Source organism: Onthophagus taurus, chromosome 8 (assembly GCF_036711975.1).
Source record: "Onthophagus taurus isolate NC chromosome 8, IU_Otau_3.0, whole genome shotgun sequence".
In the NCBI taxonomy this organism is placed as follows: Eukaryota; Metazoa; Arthropoda; class Insecta; order Coleoptera; family Scarabaeidae; genus Onthophagus; species Onthophagus taurus.
In genome coordinates this window covers 20,276,413-20,299,502 of record NC_091973.1, presented here as the reverse complement: position 1 = coordinate 20,299,502, position 23,090 = coordinate 20,276,413, and the positions used below count along the sequence as shown (strand labels likewise).

Here is a 23,090-nt window from a genome sequence, read left to right as displayed (position 1 = left end):
TCCGCCCACCAACAAAAATTTAAACAGATTACAGGAATATAGATATTTTTTTTTTATAATAGCGTGTAAGTTTTTTAGTTAAATGAACATGGAAATAAACAGGTAAGTAATGATAATTGGAACCAGAAATTAATCGACATTAAATGTAAATTACATATTTCAATTTAAGTGGGCAACGGACAAATCTTCACCAACGGTCGAATCACGTGACCATGTGTTGTTTTAACGGTCGCCACACGAATCACGCCGTCAACTCCAGGATGAAGCGCCTCGATTCTACCCATTTCCCACTGCAACGGAGGGCGCAATTCATTTTTAATGGTGACGAGATCCCCGACAGACGGACTCGAATCAGGAGTGTTCCATTTTCTTCTTTGTTGAAGCGAATGTAAGTATTCAAAGTGCCATCGTTTCCAAAAATCCTGGACCATTCTTTGTAATAGCTTCCAACGGTCCAAGCGATTGAGGGTAATTGAGTACATAGTAGTAGATCCGCAGTCAGCGGGATTAGAGGACGAGGGAATGTATCTCCAAGAAGTTGACGGCAGAATGTTGTTTATATGAGACACACGATTGGCGACGAAGACCTTCCAACGACTTGGGGTGGAAGCAATCCACGCCAAGGTGACTTGCGAATCCGACCAGGCGGTAATTGATTTAAAATCTATAAGTGGAGACAATGTTTCCTTAATATTTTGCAACATGTCTGCAAGAAGAACTGCGCCACACAATTCCAAACGTGGAATTGAAATCGTCTTCAGAGGTGCGACACGAGCTTTAGCACATATGAAAGATGTGGTTATGGAGGTGTCAGTTTTAGAGCGTAAATAGGCAACTGTGCAATACCCCTGTTGAGAAGCGTCGCAGAATAAATGAAGTTGCACCGATTGAGTTTTAATTGGAATCATTAATCGAGGTAAACTCCATTCGGATAACACTGGAAGATTGTTTTTAAATGTTTTCCAATTTTCAGTTACATGGAGCGGAGGAGTTTCATCCCAAAATATTTTTAGTTGCCATAACTGCTGCATGTAAATTTTTGCTTTGAGGGTACATGGAGTAAGAAACCCTAGGGGATCGTATATTCGAGCGATATCTGATAATATAGATCTTTTGGTACAAGGAGCCTGACGAGAGGAGAAAGAGTACTGGAATTGATCGGAGGTAGGATTCCATAGTAATCCAAGCACTTTTACGCAATGGGTGTCATCATAATTCAAGGATATTGGCATTGAAAGGTCAGTATTGGACACAAAACGTAATATTTCTTTACAATTGCTCGCCCATTTTCTTAGCTCAAAGCTTCCTTTTCTCAATAGATCAATCAATTCTTGCTGTACTTTCAAAGCTTCATTTATCGATTGGGCTCCTGCAACGATGTCATCCACATACACATGGTTGCGTAAAACCGTAGCTGCTCTAGGATATTAATTCTCATATTTGTAGGCCAATTCCAATAAGGTCCGTAAAGCCAGAAAAGGTGCCGACGCTACGCCATACGTTACTGTGTTTAAACAATATTCCTCTATCGGTTCTGCAGGAGAGAACCGCCATAAGATCTTCTGAAACGGGCGATCAGAAGGGGATATCAAAATTTGCCGATACATCTGCTTAATATCGCAGATGAATGCATAGTTGAAACATCTAAATGACATTAAGATTTTTACGATATCCTGCTGAAGCTTGGGCCCAATTAATAAATTATCATTTAATGATATGCCATTAGACGTTATGGCAGAGGCGTCAAAAACCACTCTAAGTTTTGTAGAAAGACTCTGGTCGAACAATACAATGATGTGGTATATAATAGGATTTTTCAGAAGGAGATTTTAATAATGACAGACGTGTCATGTGATTAGATTCAAGATAATCCTTCATAAATTTAACATAATCATCTTTTAATGCAGGATTCTTCAGGAGTCGATTTTCCAATGACAAGAAACGTTTTAACGCCATAGTATAAGAATTTCCAAGAACGGGTTCCTTTGTTTGAATGGCAACGAAACCATAAACCGACCAGAGGAGGTAAGTTGACAGTTCTTTTTAAAATGAGATTCACACATTTCTTCTGATGATGATAATGATGTTTCTTTTGGTATGGATTCCAATTCCCAAAATCTTTGAATCGATTTTTCAAGCGAGGTATTGGTGGTTGAAAGACAAGTTGAGTGATGATTTGGATTGGAAATAGAAGATTTTCCCATTATGATCCATCCGAAAACGGAATTAACCGCAATAGGCTCATTAGGTCCGCCCTGAATGCGACCATCAGTAAATATTTGAGGCACCAGCTCAGCTCCCAATAAGAGATCGACGGATATCGTGGTAAGGTTTTTATCTGGATTTATGTTTAAGTGTTTTAAGTGTGAGTACATGGAGGTAATGGATGAAATGGATGGTTGGTGAGAATGGATGGGTTGAACGGAACAATGAATTGATCCTTTTTTACATAGAGATGTCATCGAGTTTAGTCCTTGAATCTCTACACATGATGTATATTCTCGAGGAAGATGTAATTTCTTTGAGAGTCTTTCAGAAATAAAGTTTGACATACTTCCGGAGTCAATTAAAGCATTTACGGTATGTAGTTTTCTAAATTGATCCGGAGTGTTGACTTGAATAATGGGTAGAATAACCTTGTGAGTTGTTTCTTTTATATTAGAAGACATTTCATGGAAGGATGTCCCGACGTGAACAGATGAAGAACCTTGACCCTTCAGATGTAAGGATGAGCGGTGACGTTGGTTGCATAGACGGCAGGTACGAGTAGAGGTGCAATTGTGGGTTGCATGTTTTTGACTGAGACAATTACGACACAAATTGTGTTCTCTTGCAAGTGATAATCTTTCCAGAGCTGACTTGCCATTAAAAACGTGACAGCGATATATAGGATGAGACTCTGAGCATAAGACACATTTCAGCGATGAAATCTTCGAATGATTTTCAATTTTTAAATTCACTGATCGAATGGTGGGTTTTGAACGCCCAAGGGAAGTTTTATCTCCCGACGTTAATAAAACTGACTCTATTGCCTTTGCTCTTTTTTCAAGGAAGGACATCAGCTGTACTATCGCCCAAACCTTATTTACTACATGGCGTAAGGGACAGAAAACAAATCCCGCGCACGGTTGCTTTGCCGAGTACGGCCGAAGAATCGGAGACTGGAGGGGCCTACTCATTTTCTCTCGAACCTTTGCTCTAGCCTTGTCGTCTCTTCAACCCTGAAGTGCCGGGCGCCCGACGCGCCCTGGATTCGAACAAAAATACACAATTTCGTTTTTACAATTCAAATAACTGGACCAATGTTATGACGTAGTCGATTTTAAAAATTCATAAAATAGTCAAATATATTCATTAAAATAAAATAATTGAACTTTAATAAGTGAAAAAAATTGTTTCTTAATTTTAGATACGTTTCTGTACTGTATATCTTCGTAAAGTTAAAGAATTTAGTTAAAATTCGATGTAAAAATCGTCTCTTAATTTCCATTAGTAATATTTTTTTTCTAATGGCATTTTAACCGTTTAAAATTATAGAAAGTCTCAATAATTTCAAGCCATTTACGACCATTAATGCGTTTACGCACCGTTTCTTCACATTTTTTTGCGTATTTTTGACATAAGGCTTTTGCGAATTGTTTTTTCTTGAGTTGATATATTTTTTTGTAATAAGTCTTAAAATTTTACAATAATTTCTCACCTTCATCGTAAATGGGTAAACAATAAACCTTTTTTTTTGTACACTTTAGTAATGTTAAAAAATTTATTACCTTATTCACATAAGGTAATATAAAATTTCTGTTGAAACTACCTGTAAACTGAATTTTATAGATTGTTATTTATGAGCATGATAATATTCCATATTATAATGAAAAACCATTTGATTTTAAGTATATAATTCATTTATTTACAAAGAAAATTTTATTAATAATAAAACATTTTATTATATATTATATATATTTTTTTTTTTTGCGCAGAGGAGGGGAAAATGCCTTACGCACCCCTGCGCGTATGGGGTGCGTAAGGCATACATGCAATTATATATATAAAACGTTACAATAATAATAAATAAATATTTAAAGAAAAAGTATTAAAAATAGTTTATTGTAATTATTATTGTAACGTTTACTTTTGATTGAAAATTATTATCTGTCAAAATTTTACGAAATTCCTTAATTAAATCATTCATAATAAAATACAACAAAATATTTACTTTAATTTTCGTTTAGAGTTTGTCAGCTGTCACCATCCAATTCTGGGAAACATCCCCGTCTCTTTAAATGTCGCGCGGTAAGATTTTACAAAGGATTTGCGATGGTCATAAAAAATGAGATAACGCAATTACCTAGAATTTTAATTTTTTGATGGTATTTATTCTTTTAAGTTTCGTTTGGACATCACTTTGCTTTTGGCGATTGTGAGCGGTTGTTGATAATGTTTTGCTATTTTTTGCTGAGCGTTTTCTTCTTTATATTTAATTTTGATAGTCTTACGACTGCGTTATTTTTATATTAAGATAGTATTAATTTATTGTTATTTTTCGTAGCGGTTTCTTGTTTTTTTTTGCTTTTGATAGTGTTAAATTTAAGTATTAAGGTAGTGATAATTTAGTGTTAAGTATTCACGATGAAGGTGTTAGGTCAACCAGAAAGTAATTTTGCTCAAAGACTGCGAATATGTGCTCTGGCCGAGGCCGGAATACCCATTCATCAAATTTGCAACCAAGTGAATTTGTCGGTAAGATTGAATAATTTTGAATATTATGATTATATTCCGATAAATCATCATCAATTCCGATTTTATCATCTACCAATTATAATTATTTTGACAATGTAAATACACAATAGTTTAACTTTTAATAAAATAATTTTGTGCTTTTGATCTGCCCATCAATTTTGTTTTTAGAAGGCAATAAAATCTGTGTGAATTTGAAGTAAAATTTGCCCGATTTTTAATGAAACTTGGGTGTATTTTAAGGGGCTCTATAATAATCATTTTGATTTGCCAAGAATAATGGAATACATTAATCAAAAGGGTTACTTGAATTATTTTTGAAAACATGAAATTCTTTGTGGTTCTATTTTTCGCTTTGTTGGTAGAGATGGACAGTAAACAGATGGATAAGGCAAGGCGCTTTGAATGACGAGAGGGGTTTAAAGAGCACACGAGTAGTACTAAGAAAAACAACTGCCGATGAAGATGAGCGAATTGTCAATTATGCTCGTATGCACCCAACGTGCCCATCAAAAGCTATCCGGCAGGAATTAATAGTCGACTGCTCCCTTCAAACCATTCGAAACCGTTTAAACGAGAATGGTATTTTAAAGTAATACATAGAAAATAGCATAATCACTAAACAATTTTAATAATTTTATAGGTTTGCGGGCTAGAATACCGGCAGAAAAAATTCAGCTGTCACCCCAGAATGCCCAGGACAGATTGAGATTTTGTGAAGAAAATATAAACCGGGATTGGCGAGGTGTCATATTTTTGGATGAAAAGACGTTTTTGTCATCCCAAAATCCGAAACAGCGAGTTTGGCGTCGTAGTGGGACGAGATATGACGCCGAAAATGTCGTTGCGATGGCAACCAGTGGACGAGTCTCACTTGGTAAGCTCTAGAACAGCGGTTCTCAAACTTATATCCTTGCGTACCACTAAGGCTATTTTAAAAATCAGGTAGTACCACTGAACAAAAAAAAACAATAATGATAATGCAAATATAAACTGTTTTGCGTACCACTTGAGAACTTCTCGCGTACCATCAGTGGTACGCGTACCATAGTTTGAGAACCACTGCTCTAGAACCTTTTAACTACTCTATGATGATGATATCTGACGAATTACTACAATTACCACAATAACTGTTTATCAGGTGTATGGTGTTTATCAGCGATGCCGGGCCTGGAGCGTTGGTTAAAGTTTTGCCCCCAGCATTTACTGCTCGGCATTATGTTGGGGTTTTGGAAGAAATTTTTATTCCAAGTGTGAGGGCAGTATATCCTGAGGATGAGGTGGAGGTTCTGACATTTGTACAAGACAACAGCCCCATCCATACCGCTCGGTTAGTCGAGGAGTGATTTCAAGAAAATAACAACGTAGAACGATTAAAATGGCCTCCACGCTCGCCCTATTTAAATCCCATTGAAGAGGTGTGGGGTTATATGGTACGCGGATGAGAATTTGACGAACGATTTCGGGACCGAGCTATTTTAGAAGAATACGTTATGCGGAAATGGGATAGTCTTCGTGGCGGGGATTTATGTCAGCGATTGATCGGCTCAATGACATCCCGATTAGAAGAATGTCAAAATAATTATTAAATTTAAAACAAAAAAATAGAAAAATTTAAAACACCCATTATTAAATTTTGACATAACAAATTTTATTCATTATTAAGTAGGTATAATTTTTATTATTAAACTGTTCTTAATATTTGATGAAATCTTTTTAATTTTTTCAATGCTGACCGACAAAACCAAGTGAAAAACAATAAGCGCATACCTGGCTGTGGTCCTCAAGACGAAAAAGATAAACTCTTCATCCCGCGGGATGAAGAGTCCCTTCCAAAGCCGGTAAGTTGAGACAACCTTAATAAAATTAATATTAACCATCAATATTTTTTTTCTTGCAATTGAATCCTGGATATAACGACTTCCGCAGAAATCCGGGTGGTCCGGGAGAAGAGTCCCACACTCCCGGCCGAAATACGATTTTTCCGACCCACGAACTATAGGCCATCAGTAGGCCGGGGTGCGTAAGGCATTTTCCCCTCCTCTGCGCAAAAAAAAAATATATATATATATAATAAAATGTTTTATTATTAATAAAATTTTCTTTGTAAATAAATGAATTATATACTCAAAATCAAATGGTTTTTCATTATAATATGGAATATTATCATGCTCATAAATAACAATCTTATAAATTTAAATAATAATCTTATGTGAATAAGGTAATAAATTTTTTAACATTACTAAAGTGTACAAAAAAAAAGGTTTATTGTTTACCCATTTACGATGAAGGTGAGAAATTATTGTAAAATTTTAAGACTTATTACAAAAAAATATATCAACTCAAGAAAAAACAATTCGCAAAAGCCTTATGTCAAAAATACGCAACAAAAATGTGAAGAAACGGTGCGTAAACGCATTAATGGTCGTAAATGGCTTGAAATTATTGAGACTTTCTATAATATTAAACGGTTAAAATGCCATTTTAAATGAGATTAGAAAAAAAATATTACTAATGGAAATTAAGAGACGATTTTTACATCGAATTTTAACTAAATTCTTTAACTTTACGAAGATATACAGTACAGAAACGTATCTAAAATTAAGAAACAATTTTTTTCACTTATTAAAGTTCAATTATTTTATTTTAATGAATATATTTGACTATTTTATGAATTTTTAAAATCGACTACGTCATAACATTGGTCCAGTTATTTGAATTGTAAAAACGAAATTGTGTATTTTTGTTCGAATCCAGGGCGCGTCGGGCGCCCGGCACTTCAGGGTTGAAGAGACGACAAGGCTAGAGCAAAGGTTCGAGAGAAAATGAGTACGCCCCTCCAGTCCCCAAAAATAATGAAAATAATAAGAAAAATAAATGAAAATGATAACGAAAATAAATCCGGAATGCGATCCGGCTCGAAGGACCAATGTTCACGCAGCAATAAATGCCGGGACAAAATAAAAAAAAAGAGGGGTGCTGATTCAAAGCAAAATTAATAGAAATAATAAAAAATAAACTGAATTAAAGAAATTCTTGCTATATTTACCCAATTCTCTTTCCCTTCCCTAAATCACACAAAGGTTTTACTTTCACAAATTACAAAATCTAACAACTCGCGTGTTATCGCATTGAGGGTGGCGACGATAAGAGATCGATCCAAAAAGATCGATCCAATTTTATCGTTTTAACGTTCGACGGTTCAATTTCTACCGGCGCCCAAAAGGTGGCGCTCACACAACAGCGCTTTCTGGTCACGCTCTTTACCATTTTACACGTATGCCGTTTGGTCTACATAATTCTCCTGCTACTTTTGAAAGGTTAGTCGATCGAGTGTTGGGTGCAGATTTGGAACTTTATTGTTTTGCTTACCTAGACGATATGCTAACTGCGTGCTAACTTGACTCTCAAGAAGAAGAAATGTAATTTCTGTCGACCTGAATCAAAATATCTAGGTTATGTGGTGAATGATAGTGAATTGTTGGTTGACCCGGATAAGGTTTCAGCGATTGTTAATGTGCAAGCTCCTAAAAATGTACGCGAAGTACGTAGATTCGTTGGAATGACTGGTTGGTATACACGCTTCATACCGAACTTTTCGACAATGTTGACTCCTCTAACTAACTGAACTAAGAAAAATACTCCTTTCTTGTGGTCTGACGAATGTTCTTACATTTTCCTTACTGAAACAACAACTGATTTCAGCTCCGATTCTCGCGTGTCCTGATTTTTCTTTTCCTTTTTCTGTCCAAACTGATGCCTCTGATTTTGGTGTTGGTGCGGTCTTGAGTCAGGAGACTGAAGGTGGTGAACAGGTTATCAGCTATATTAGCCGTTCGTTGAATAAAGCCGAGCGAAATTATTCTACTACTGAAAAGGAGTGTTTAGCTGTATTATGGGCCATTGAAAAATTTCGTCCTTATATCGAGGGTTCTCATTTTACTGTTGTTACGGACCACTATTCACTGGTGTGGTTGAATAAACATCAGAATCCCTCTGGTCGTTTAGCTCGGTGGGCCATCAAGCTTCAGCAATATAATTTTACTATCACTCACAGAAAGGGGAAAGATCATGTTGTGCCGGATCTACTTTCTCGTTCGGTACCTACTTTGGATTCGGTTAATGTTATGTCATCGAATAGTACTATAACTCTTCCTATTTCGGATCCGTGGTATCTTGATTTGCGGTCTTGGTTTGTTCAGGGTGAGTTGGTTTATAAACGAGTGAGATATACCGATCTTTCGAACTCTCTTCTGGGAGACTTGCGAATGCTCGTACTCAAGTCTCACAAGGAGACATCGCAGTTGACTCTTCACCAATTTTGAAGAATTTTTTTATGGTGAATCTATATTGAATATAAGTAAGTCCCCCAGAGCTTTTGATCGAATGGCCCTTCTAAAGGGAGTTATTAATTTTTTAAAGTTACGATTTTTGAGAGTTGTTGTTATAAGCTATAAAGCGAAGCCGTCTTACTTTATTATTATCACTATTTGGAATTTTTTTTCTGTTTCAAAGGAAAAAGGAAATTGTCCTGGTTTTTTTTTTTTTTTTAGGAAATGCGAATATGATCATGTTATTGACGTATTTTCAATAGTTTAATTCTTTACGCCTTATCGGTTAGTGATTATTAGATAACGATTATTGAATAGTGATTTTTGGACAACGATTTATTGGATACTGATTATTGAGCAGCGATTTTGGATAACGATTAATAGATATTGATGTTTGGATTATTTTCTTGGATAATATGGATACAGTATCAATTGAAAAGCAACCGTCAACAATTGTTGAACATGAAGGGGTTCTGGAAGAAGAAACGTTAATTGTAAGTTTCATGCAATTAAACGACAAATAGGATATTACAGACGGTATGCACGTTTGTTTCCAAATATTAAAAAAAATGAAAACTTTAAATGACGCGGCAAGTGAATCAATGTCGCCGAAGGCATCTATTTTAGGGGAGAAGTTTGCCCAATGTATTGTAAAAACTTTGGGAGAAAACTGTTTTACAGAAGATGAGTTATTTTTGCCGGACGAAGACGTTCCATTAACAAATGCTGTAGTAGAATTGCAAGATAGCACCTCCTCTTCCATATTTTTGGATACAGCCACTTCGCAAAGTAGTGAAGAAGAATACACCCCAATGGAAACCTCTAGGACAAAACATTTTATTCCAATTAACACAAAAATTAAAATATTAAAAATGGTACGAGACCATCCAAATCGGTCTTTACGTACAATTCAACAAAAAGGAGGGACTGCGCTTAAGAATAAAACCGATCTAAAAAAGTGGCAACAGCAAATCGATCAAGGTGGTGGTAAAAAAGAAAAATATTTTATGATTAATAAGTGGACCTACGACCGCTTTGTAGAAGCGAGGGATTTAATGCGTCCAGTATCCACAAGAATACTACAGCAATGGGCAACTCAAGCTGCTACACAGTTTCAAGGGCCGCACTTTAAATTTACAGCAACGCCTACTTGGGTGACGAAGTTTAAGACGACCCATTCTATTCGTCAACGAAAAGTAACACGTTACCTAAAGTCTACAAAAGCATTGGATTTGCCGACAATATGGAAAGAAGCTGAAAAATTTCAGAAGCGTGTAGCAAATATAATTAAAAGTTTCTCCCCTGATTTTGTTATCAACACGGAACCTTGGCGACAAAAGGGCAAAAGATGGTGGATGTTTTTCTGGGTGACTTTAATAAAGTCACACACAGTTATACGGCACAGTACGCATTAACTGCATCCGGAAAACTTCTGCCAAAAGTTTTTCTGTGCATGCAAGAGCCAAAAGGGGTGTTTGGTCCACGTGTTTCTGCTAACGTTGAAGAATTGTGTAACAACTACGGAAATATATTTGTTACCGCGTCCAAATCTGGAAAATTAACAAAAGAACATTTCACCAGTTTTGTTAAAAATGTAGTTACACAATACTGTAAGCAGAACAGATTTTTAATAATTCTAGACTCGTGGGGTGGTCAAACAGATACTGCACACTTTAACAGTATATTTACGGATGACGATGGAAATTGCAGTTCAACACTTGAAATTATTCCACCCCACTGCACCCCTTATTGTCAACCGTGTGACGTGTACTTTTTCCGCCAAGTTAAAAATTTCATCAAAAAAATTCAAAATTGTGTTGAAGTATTGGAAAACAACTTCCAGTTGTCTACAAGAGATGATGCCATAAAAATTCATTCTTTAATTCATAACCAGCTATCCGCTTCTGTTTTCCAGCCGATGATTCAATACGCGTGGTATGCATCAAAATTAATCCCGAACAGAACAATATTTTCAAATGTAAATGAAATTTGTTTTTCTACCGTTCGCACATCGAAATGTGATTGCAAATCATGTGCGTTTATAAGATGTGCAGTGTGCAAAAAACACCTATGTTTTTCGTGTTTCTATTCGATTTATCATCCAACTTATTGTTCAACGTAAATATTCAGGTATATACATAATTTGTATAATGTAGTATGTGTATATGATAAAAGCGATTATCCTTTATTATATCCTTTGAAACAGAAAACACGTGTTATGAGGTTTTATTAAAAGGAATTATTAAAAAATTACAATTATATATAAATATAATTACTTATATATTGATATAAATAAAACAATAGATTAGGAGTATTCCGATTCCCGATCCTGGGCTTCCTGCACAGGAGCGCGGTATTCATTCACTGCACTACGGACAGATACGCAAGACGGCTTCGCTTTATAGCTTATAACAACAACTCTCAAAAATCGTAACTTTAAAAAATTAATAACTCCCTTTAGAAGGGCCATTCGATCAAAAGCTCTGGGGGAACTTACTTATATTCAATATAGATTCACCATAAAAAAATTCATCAAAATTGGTGAAGAGTCAACTGCGATGTCTCCTTGTTAAACCTTCAATAGGTTATGGGCCCAGACCCAGATAGTTCAAGGTATGGCTCGAGACTGCACGAAGTGTCTTTATTGTTATATCGCATTCGACCGGTTCTCTGCCGTTAGGCAGCATGAGAGGCGCGCTCACCCGGTCGAGTACCAACGAGCGCTAGAAGCAAAAACCGCAGTACCTGAACCACAGCTAATGGAAAAGATCGCTATGATCGAAGCCAAAAGCAAGGGCGGTGTAATATCGATCAAAGAGGTAAAGTCTGCAACCGGATTGACAGAACATCAAATCCGCCATCTCCGCGAAAAGCCGGAATATGCTGGCTTTCTAAAGCGGGCCAGGGAGAAGGTAAAGGAATGTGTCTTTAAAACCTTCCACATAAAGACGTCCCCGAAGCCTTCCACATTCGGCCAGCCCAAATCAGCAACAGGAGCAACATCATCTAGCTCCCTCTCGACCGATACAGTGAGCTCTAAAAAGCAGACCCCACAAAACCTCGAGATGCCTCTGCAAAGAAGGCGAAAGACACGACCTACAGTCACCCGCGTACCGAAACCAGCGTTGACAAGACGGGGACCCTAAGTATGCGAGGGAAGAAGAGACCACCTTCTTCACCCCTGGAGCCCCCCCTACTCCGGTTAGGCCGAGAATGGCACTAGAAGCCATTAACACTGAGCCGACTCCAACCAGAGGTGCCGTAGTCGCGGGAAACAAGCAAGCGACATCTCCATCCAACACCATCGGAAGGAAGCGACCGGCCGATCGAGACTCGCTGAGTCAGGTTGACGGCGAATTACTTATCAAGCGTACCGAGATTAAACGGTAGGGAAAATTACGATGAGTGGGCGTTCGCGGTTGAAAATTTCTTTATTCTCGAGGGACTGTCTGACTGTATCGAGGGAACAGAAAAGTCGGAAGAGCAGGTATCAAAAGCCAAGGCGATATTAGTTTTAACGCTCGATCCTAGTTTATATGTTCCTGTATGAGAAACAAAAACGGCACATGTGGATAACGTTGCAAAAACTATACGCAGAAACGGGATTTACAAGAATTGGTTTACTAAAGAAGCTTATTTCGTTAAGATTGGAAAATAGTGAATCAATGGAACATTATGTGAATCAAGTTATTGAAACCTCGCAGAGACTCCGAAGAACAGGGTTCAATATCGATGATGAATGGGTCCGATCATTATTATTGGCGGGTTTACCTGAGAAGTTTTCTCCAATGTTAATGGCGATCGAACTTTCCGGAATATCGATAAAAACGGAAACAATAAAAGTGAAGTTATTGGATATAAATGCAGATGGTGCTCAAAGCGGAAAGACGGGCGAGGCGTTTGGAGCTGTTAAAAGTTTTAAAAAGAAATCAACAGATGGCGAATCTGCCAATTCAATAATACCTTCTATAAGTACAAAGACGGCTTGCCTATGGGATCACCACTGAGTGGTGTACTCGCTGATATCTTCCTTAATAAAATTGTAAAAGAACAAATAATAAACAACAGAAATCCATACATAAACAACATAATTTTTGGACAAGGTATGTAGATGATATCTTAGTTTTCGTTAACGACGACACTATAATACAAGACCTACACAACTACATAAACACTTTACACAACAATTTACAATTCACAGTAGAATTAGAAAACAACAACAGAATAAACTTTCTGGATTTAACGATCATAAAACATGATGACACTAGGGCGAATTCAGGAGGGCGAATTGCCTCGTGGTAAGCTCTCGGGCTATCACGCCGGCGCACAGTGGTCGTTTATTCAAATCTACGCGAACGATTTCGGTCAAACTGTACTTCTAAGAATAACGATAATTCTTGTAAATACTATTGATAGAATGTTCAATTGATGGCCAGGTAGTATCATAAAATCCCCAGCCCCTTAGGTCGACTGGTAATTAGTGACCTAAGTGCACCCTCGGCCGACTGCATTTGGTTACATTATTTACCGACTTTCGTGTATTTAGCGCTGTGATTTCAAAATATTTTAAGTGATATTAATTTGTGCGACCATTTAATTGTCCTATAGGTATGTACTCAACTTATCTAGTTTATAGTTTGATAATTAGATTGACTCATTTCTGTAAAATAATTATTGAAATCGGTCATTATCACTGACTTCAATACCGCAACCCAGCCAATTTTAACCCCTTCACGCTCAGAATTAAATTGAAAATAATCTCTGCAACACCAACTTGAGGTGAAAAATTAAAATTGTTAAAAGTGAATTTTCGTTATGACGCCACCGTTGGCGTTCTTGGTGAATAGCAGTCACATTACTAGAACGCCACCGTTGGCGTCAGGGGCGTGAAGGGGTTAAAGTTGATAAAGTATATCAGATTCACCGAGAACTCAAACGAATTATTTTTTTTTATGTTGCAAAACATCTTAGTTTGTCAGCCCAATGAAAATTATTTGCCATAATTTGCCTAACACAACTTTATGATTTTTTAGAGAAGATATCCATTCTTAGGAAATCTATATTTGATGTTTGGCGGGCCGGAAAATTATTAAAAGAAAAGAATTCTGCGGTTTTTCTTTATATCATGGATAAATTGAGGCAACATGAACCTTCGGAGATCGAAAATATGGCTACTAGGAATAAGCAAATCAAGAATATCAACTCCAAATTATCGCCTTACTGGAAGCAATCAAATCGCACTCTGGCAATTTTCGAGTCGAGTTTTTCAGATTGGTTAAATGGATCTGAAGAATTTACTATTTTACATGCACAGTCACAGCCATGACCATCTACCAGCAAGCCTCAAGGTCCTTACAAATTGTGTTCCCATTTAACGCCAATGTTAAAAAGAAGAAAAGTGAAACCCTTAGTGGAACACCATTCTCAAGAAGAATTATCGTTTGCAGTACAAACAAGCTTAGTTAAATCTGGACGCAGAGACGGTGCTAAAATAGTAAAGGAAGTTGCAGATCACTCACCTACCAGAGCAACTATTATAAAAAAAAACAATGCAGTCTTCACCGAACCAACCAATAAAATACACAACCGAAGAAGCGCTTGCATTGTACATAGATAGTGGGTTCACAAAGCATTCCTACAAATTAATGCAATCTGGAGCAAAGGTACGTCAAGCAAACATATACCCTAGTTACGACAAATTATTAAAAGCCAAGAAAGAATGTTACCCGAAAGAAGAATACATTGCAATTAACGAAACGTCTGCCAAAGTTACACTACAATGTTTAGCTGATCACGCAAGCAGTAGATTAATAAAGTCAATAGATACAGTAATTTTGCAAAATCTTGAAAATATTGGCAACGAACTAACGCTTCTTTATAAATGGGGATATGATGGAAGTTCCGGCCACTCTTTATACAAGCAAAAATTTGAAAACGTATCAACTTCACAAACAGATGCGTTTTTGTTGTCGGTGTGCCTAGTACCCTTACAAGTAAACTCAACAAAAAATAAAGCAGTCGTATGGCAGAATCCAAAACCTTCGTCTACAAGATTTTGCAGACCGATTTATTTTCTGTGGACTAACTGCTATTTGATTGTCGCTATCCGTTAAATGTCACTCGTTAGTATTCTGTTTTCGTTTATTAACCCTTAATTAGCTAAGTTGATCGTTCACATAATGAATGAACCGGTGAAGCACAGCATGTAGTCGGTGATGTTGACCGAGGAACCAGAAAGCGACAAAGAAATATTACTGCAAAACAGCGTAAAAGTGAAATTAGGTAAGTTTTAATAATTTTGTTGGTTATGTTTTTATTAAATATATTGTTTTTTTTATTTTTATCATTTGTTAAGGCATTCAGACCATTTCCCTAATTTGGAACACATTGACTTTTCCTGTACCCATAAACGTAAAGATTTTCGATGTCATGAAATAAGCAAAGACGATATTATAAAAGAAATTAGAAATAATTTTTTTAAAACAAAAAATAAAATTCTTCAAGATGATAAACTAGGAAATTTTATAGCTATTGATAAACCAAGGAGAGTTAGAAATCGAAAACCTGAAAAAAAGATATCCCATAATTTCACTATAAAATACTTTGTAAGTTATACTTCGTATTCTTTTTCTGCCTGCAAGATGTAAAAAATACTATTAATACTTTTTGTATGTTTGGAAGGATCAGGAAAAAATTAACATTTGCCAAAAACTGTTCCTAAAAGTATTCAGTGTACCTCAGAGACGTGTTAATACTATTGCTGAGAAAATTCAGTCTGGTTGTGGTATTGTTGAAAAACGTGGGGGAGACAAACGCTCTTTCAAGAATGTTGATAGACTTGAAAATGTGAAAAAATTTATAGCCGGATTAAAAGGACATGAGAGTCATTACGGGCGCGCTAAATCTCCCCGAATTTACTTACCATCAGAACTGAATATCACTGTGTTATGGAAACTGTACAACGCAAATACGGTAGAAAATTTAAAAGTAAATTACAAGTACTTTAGCAGAATATTCAGTAATAAGTTTAACATTGCATTCGGAAGCCCTGCCACAGACGTGTGTGGTTTTTGTGTTAGAACTCAAACTTCTATTACCAATTGCAAAGTTAAAAATGAGATAGAGAACTTGAAAATTGCCCTACGTGTACATAAAGTGCGAGCTAAAGAATTTTTTAAACTAATGAAGGAAAAACCTACTCACAGTGCTTCATATTGTTTTGACCTCCAACAAGTACAAGTTTTACCCAAAGTTCCTATCCAAGCAGCATTTTATGCTCAGCAATTATCTTTTTATTGTTTTTGTGTTACTGACGTAGATATTAAAAAACCAATATTCTACACGTGGATGGAACACCAGGCGAAAAGGGGATCTGCAGAAACAAGTTCGGCTTTACACGATTTCCTTAATAAGGAAGAATTTGGGCCAGATATTAAGCAAATAAGGCTATTCGCAGATGGATGTGCCGGACAAAATAAAAACGCGCATATGATGCACATGCTTATGCTATGGTTACACAGGGATGCTCCGAGATCTGTTGAATCAGTGGTAGTGATATTTCCAATACGGGGACATTCGTATTTGCCAGCAGACCGTGTTTTCGGGCAAGTTGAAAAAGTTATACGATCGTACACCACAATAAAGTCTCCTTTAAAATACTATGAAATTTATTCAAAAAAAGGAGAAGTTCGAAAGCTCGGTACAGACTGGATTGTTTCCGATGCCAAGGTCGCATTAAATTCTTTAAAGAAAATTGAAGGGATTAGTGCTGCAAAACGAATAATTATCAAGCGATCTAAAAATGATAATATTATTTTACTTAAAACCGAGTTGTTTTATAGAAATGATGATCCTTCTAAACCGTTTCAGACGCTATTAAAACGTGGAAAGAAGTTGAGTACTATACAATTACCGAATGTTGCACTCCAAAATACTATTAAACCAAAAAAGCTTAAGAGCCTTTCAAATCTATTAGTGGAACTCTCAGGGGCAAACTGGATCAATGATCCTGAACTTACATGGTTACAGTCAGTTTTCTCCTACCATGGCGGTGAGACAGATAACGTTGATGATAACCAACTAGATGCTGAAGAAGATAATGGTATTGAAGAGGGTGATATGTTATGCGATTGCAATAATGAGGAAGAAGAACCTTACGGCGTATAGTATGCGATTCGTTTACTTTCTTGCTAGTTTTTATAAAAATAAATAAAATATTTTTATTCCAAATGAATTATTATCTTCTTCTACCATTATTAAGTTTTAAGCTTTTTTGTGTTATTACACCTCTACAGTCCGGTTTTATAAAGCTTAATAAAATTTAATTAACATTCGATTAATTTCCATGATTAAACATATTTCCGGTGAACCCAATGGTTGAAATATGCGTCCATGGTAAATAATCGCACGCTAATATAATTTGAGCTTTATAAAACTGGACCACAATAAGTCAGAATGGATTTTGTTTCTGAGTGACAACCTAAATGCAGTTAGTCCAAGCTTTTTTCAACTTTTTTGGGAAATAATTGAAACTAGATTTTTTGCATATAGGTATCGTATTTACACGATTTTTTATGTTTTCTAAGAATATTCATTTATTACTAAATGATTCAGCAAGGATGCAACAAGTTTTGTTTATTTTGGAAAAATGTAAATAATGGACAAAATGCATATAGAAAATCTGCTCCTCAAATACAAATTTCCAAATAACGAAAACGCGTATGAATATGGGATTTCCTCCCTACATGCCTGGATCAGGAGTTTGGAATGCTTACTTCACATTGCATATCGCATTGATATTAAAAAGTGTCAAATTCGTGATGAAGCTGACAAGAAAACAATGGAAAACACTAAGAAGAAAATTCAACACGATTTGAAGGCAAAATTAGGTATATTGATTGATATTACTAAACCTGGGTACGGAACAACTAATGAAGGCAATACTGCCAGTCGTTTTTTTGAAAATTATGCATTAACTGCAAAAATCACTGGATTGGATGAAAATTTAGTCAAGAGGCTTAAATTTGTTTTACAACAATATCCTGCGGTTATGCAATAAATGTCGATGCATTTAAAGAATACGCTTTAGATACTGCAAATCCGTACATTCAGTTATATCCTTGGTTTTACATGCCTTCCAGCTTACATAAAATCTTATTACACGGAGCGGAGATAATCCAGTCAACAATTTTACCCATAGGGATGTTTTCTGAAGAAGCTTTGGAGGCTCGTAATAAAGATTTGCGAAAATATAGAGAACACCACACGAGAAAATTTTCACGCCTGCAAAACATAACTGATCTTTTTCATACGTTAATGTATTCTTCAGATCCATATATTTCAACGTTTTGTAAATCAAATAATATAGCAAAAGCGTACAAAGTTCGAAGTACAGAAAAAGAAGTAATTGCATTATTATTAGATCCTACAATAATGCAAGAGGATTGCGAAGATTCAAAATCCTCTTTCTCCTGTGTTAAGGCAGGTTGCTAACGATGAATTGGATAATATGATTCGTTTGGGAGTGGTTGAACGATCAAATAGTCCTTGGGCTAGTCCTATTGTTTTGGTGAAAAAGAAGGAGGTAGTTATCGGTTCTGTGTAGATTACCGCAAGGTGAATGCCGTAACAGAAAAAGACGTTTATCCTCTTCCCTACAATTTATGTAGGGAAGAGGATAAACGTCTTGGATAGATTACGGGATGCTAACTATTTAACCAGTTTGGATGTTCGGACTGCTTATTGGCAGATACCTTTGTCTTCTGAATCGAAGCCTATTACAGCGTTTACTATTTCTGGTCACGGTCTTTACCACTTTACACATATGCCGTTTGGTCTACATAATTCTCCTGCTACTTTTCAAAGGTTAGTCGATCGAGTGTTGGGTGCAGATTTGGAACTTTATTGTTTTGCTTACCTAGACGATATGGTAACTGCGTGCTAACTTGACTCTCAAGAAGAAGAAATGTCATTTCTGTCGACCTGAATCAAAATATCTAGGTTATGTTGTGAATGATAGTGAATTGTTGGTTGACCCGGATAAGGTTTCAGCGATTGTTAATATGCAAGCTCCTAAAAATGTACGCGAAGTACGTAGATTCGTTGGAATGACTGGTTGGTATAGACGCTTCCTACCGAACTTTTCGACAATGTTGACTCCTCTAACTAACTTAACTAAGAAAAATACTCCTTTCTTGTGGTCTGACGAATGTGAGAAATCATTTTCCTGACTGAAACAACAACTGATTTCAGCTCTGATTCTCGCGTGTCCTGATTTTTCTCTTCCCTTTTCTGTCCAAACTGATGATTCTGATTTTGGTGTTGGTGCGATCTTGGGTCAGGAGACTGAAGGTGGTGAACAGGTTATCAGCTTGGTATCTTGATTTGCGGTCTTGGTTTGTTCAGGGTGAGTTGGTTTATAAACGAGTGAGACATACCGATCTTTCGAACTCTCTTCTGGGAGACTGGCGAATGCTCGTACCCAAGTCTCAGAGGAAACGTATTATTTCCGAAAACCATGATCTTTCAACTAGTGGTCATTGCGGCGTAAGTAAAACCGTTGCTCGAATTAATCAATACTTTTATTGGCCACCACTTCGTGCCGATGTTTCCAAATATGTTAGACGGTGTACAGTCTGTGCTGCTCATAAAGTTGAACAAAAGTCTCAACCTGGTTTCTATGCTCCTCGTGCTACTTCTTCTTACCCATGGAGGACCCTAGGTTAGATCTTCTAAGGGGAATAGTTTTATCCTGGTGGTTGCCGATTACTTCACTAAGTTTGCTTGTTTCTTTCCTTTACGTAGTGTCACTGCAGATAAGGTGGTTGAAATTATGGAGAATAATATTTTCTTACTGTTCGGTGCTCCTGTGTGCTCCTCAGTATCTTATCACGGACAATGGTGTACAATTTCAAAGTAAAGTCTTTACCAAACTATGTAACCAGTATAGAACTACTATTGTTTATACGGCTAGGTATCACCCTAGAGTAAATCCTGCAGAAAGAATAAATAGGGTATTAAAAACAATGATTTCATCTTATGTTAAAGAAAATGTTCTCCTTTCTTTGCCTTCTGTGGAAGAGAATATGTGTTATATGGTGACCTATTTAAAAACCCTACCGACTCAGAGGAGGATTCTTTTATCAATCCTGACCGATCTAATAGTACCCAATAGTCACCAGATTCTTATGAACTCCTTCGGAAAACCATTCTAAATAAAATGAAAGTCTATAACTCGTAGGCTAAGCGCTGACATGCAATTTTTAGTCGGCCGATTATTTAATCGGTCGAGCGCCATTTCGCGCTCACTACTGCAACCGTATAGTCGGCCAACTACGACGTGCGCATATAACGCAAAACGCAACTAAACTGTCGCTCTAACTAGTCGATGATGGATTTTGAAGAGATAGCATGTGCATGTGCCCTAGAGATTCGAAGAAGGAAAATGAAACGAAGAAAAAAGTATTGGGTGCATCCCCTTACTTCCCAACGTTTACTAAAAGGGTAATTTCACAAACTATATGAAGAAGTACGGTGCCATCCCCAAAAATTCTTTAATTATTATCGGATGAGTATAGCTAGCTTTGACGAGCTTTTGCACTTGGTAGGACCATCAATAACATACCAAGATACCACGTGGAGAACTTCCATTCATCCAGAAGAAAGGTTATCAGTTACGTTGAGGTAAGAAAACAAGTATTTTATTTATATTTTAACAAATTTAAAAAAAAAAATTTTTTTTTTAATTTTTCTTGTTTCGCTGGTTGTCTTCCGGTCCTGTATAGTCGGCAGCAAAAACAACAGCTGATCGAAGTAGACATATTTTCAACGTTTGTAAGCGGCTTGACCCGACTTGCCTTTTCGTTGTTTATTCAATTCCCTTCTAAAAGATGTTCTTAAGTTTCGCCAACGTTCAATTTGTTTACCTATAAATAAAGATCCCAAATTATTGTAATTATTGCATTTATTGTAATTATTGTGATTATTCTAATACAATTTTAAAATTTAATCACTTTATTTACAGATACTTAGCAACAGGAAACAGTTTCTATTCACTATATCGACGCTGTCAAGCCAAAACGACATAAACGCCAAACCGGCCATTTTTTAGTTAGCTGCACCGTTGAGTAGCATTTTTAAAACTGTATGCAACAGTTAAAGCGGCATATCCGCAAACAAACTTCATTCGCTATAAAATTGGTTAAAAGTTTGCGTAAACGCCGTTTAAGTTTCATTAGAATTGAATGTCAGTCGGTGACCATCATAACCGCCAAGCAGCCATAACAGTTACACGTGGTTATGCGGCTTAGCATTCGGCCCAGTTTTCATAATTAAGGTAAGTACTTTTTTTAAATTTCTATTGATAAGCTGCATGACACCACTTTACCAATGCAAAATTTTAAATTTGTGGTGATTTTCACCATTAACACAGTAAATTTTCTTTAGAAAAACTTACAAAGCGTTTGTGTCAAAAACGAACTATTTGGAATGTAGTTGACACAAGCGCCATCGCTCTATGGTATTCTTATGAGAACTTTTTTGCCAAAAAAACCTGTTAATCAACAGCGTATCTTGAATTTTTATGTTGTCACTTTGCGCTAGTGCTCTCAAAGTATTATTGTATTTTAAATGGTTACAAATTGTGTTTTTAGAAAGCTTAAAAATGGCGATCGAAATTTGGCGTTTATGCCATTTTTGTTGTTGCAGATGACTATTAGAACAGACAAAATAATGCTGTTATTGAAAAATAAAACCCAAACTAGTGTTCAGTGTATCTCTAAAAATAATAACACGGATCGTAATATTATTGATAGAAATAATATCACTGTAATCTTAGTAAGGCGAATAATAATACAGAGGCTGTAATTTGCTCTAGTTCTAATACAACTACACACAATGACATAGAGTTTCCTATTAACGACTGTGATACCTCCGAGATCTCAGAAGTAAGTCACAACGTTATAGTAGAAGAAATACCATTTTCTGATGATCCTAGATTATGTGCCTTAACGTCAGCTAATAATCTATTTACAAATCGAAATAATGAGGATAAAGTACTGATGAATGAATTCAATGAATATTATAATGAAAATGTTCCTGAGGCACTGTCAACCGATAATACTGTTGACAGAGATTATGAATTAGAATCCACTGATTCAGAAAGTGATAATTCTGATGAGCAAGAGATGACTTCCGATAACAAACGAAAAAGAATCTTGTGCAATGAAAATGAAAGCGAAAAAGAAAACGGTGTACGAGAAGATGATGATAAAGAAGAAGGAAGAGGTGATAATGGCAGTAGGAGGAAAAGACGAAGATTATTGAAAAACTCTGGGAAAGAATACATTAATTATCGCGGAGAAGTTATTGCTGCAAAGAAAATTAAGCCTAATCCATGTCTTCAGAAGAAATGTCTCAATAACTGCAATTCATTTTCAGATGAAGATCGCCAACGAATATTTGATTTTTTTTGGGGTTTAAAGGATGGTAACAAGCAAAAATCTTACTTAAGTGAATGTGTCACTGTCGGCGAGGTAAAACGTAGGCGTCAATCAAAAAATCTAAAGCACCGCATTTTTACAAATGAATACTTTTTAAAGAACAACGGCATTAGAAAGAAAGTGTGTAAACAATTTTTAATTAATACCATGGCAATAACCGCTATGCTGTTAAGAACTGTTTTGGCCAATAAGGAAGAAAGTAAATTTTCGACTACAGATCAAAGAGGTCCTATAATAAACTTGCAGATGAGCAAATAGAAAAATTTAAGGAATTTATAAATTCTTTACCACTTGTGCCGTCAAATTACTGCAGAAGTTCGACTTCAAAAAAATATTTACCTGCCGACGTCAAAAGTTTTAATAACGTTTATAGAATGTATGGGAAGGCTCTTGAAAGTGAAGACAAGAAGTCAGTTATTCTTAAGAAAACCAAATTTATGCAATTATTAAAAGAATATTTCAACATTGGGATCCATGTACCCAAAAAAGATAAATGCCAAATATGCGAAAGATACAAAAATTTGCC

General features: G+C 36.1%; 1 long non-coding RNA gene across 4 annotated transcripts; it reads left to right on the top strand.

Moving 5' to 3' along the window:
- The first annotated feature begins 221 nt into the window (after positions 1 to 221).
- LOC139430989 (uncharacterized) lies at positions 222 to 3,069 on the top strand. Of its 4 annotated transcripts, none has more exons than XR_011641338.1 (9): positions 222 to 388; positions 444 to 648; positions 717 to 916; positions 974 to 1,238; positions 1,320 to 1,461; positions 1,541 to 2,325; positions 2,454 to 2,580; positions 2,663 to 2,760; positions 2,853 to 3,069. It is a non-coding gene; the product is annotated as an uncharacterized lncRNA (long non-coding RNA). The 4 variants fall into 4 exon arrangements; XR_011641337.1 differs by having other exon boundaries at positions 223 to 388; positions 1,320 to 2,025; positions 2,139 to 2,325; XR_011641336.1 differs by having other exon boundaries at positions 1,320 to 2,325.
- The last annotated feature ends 20,021 nt before the right edge of the window (positions 3,070 to 23,090 follow it).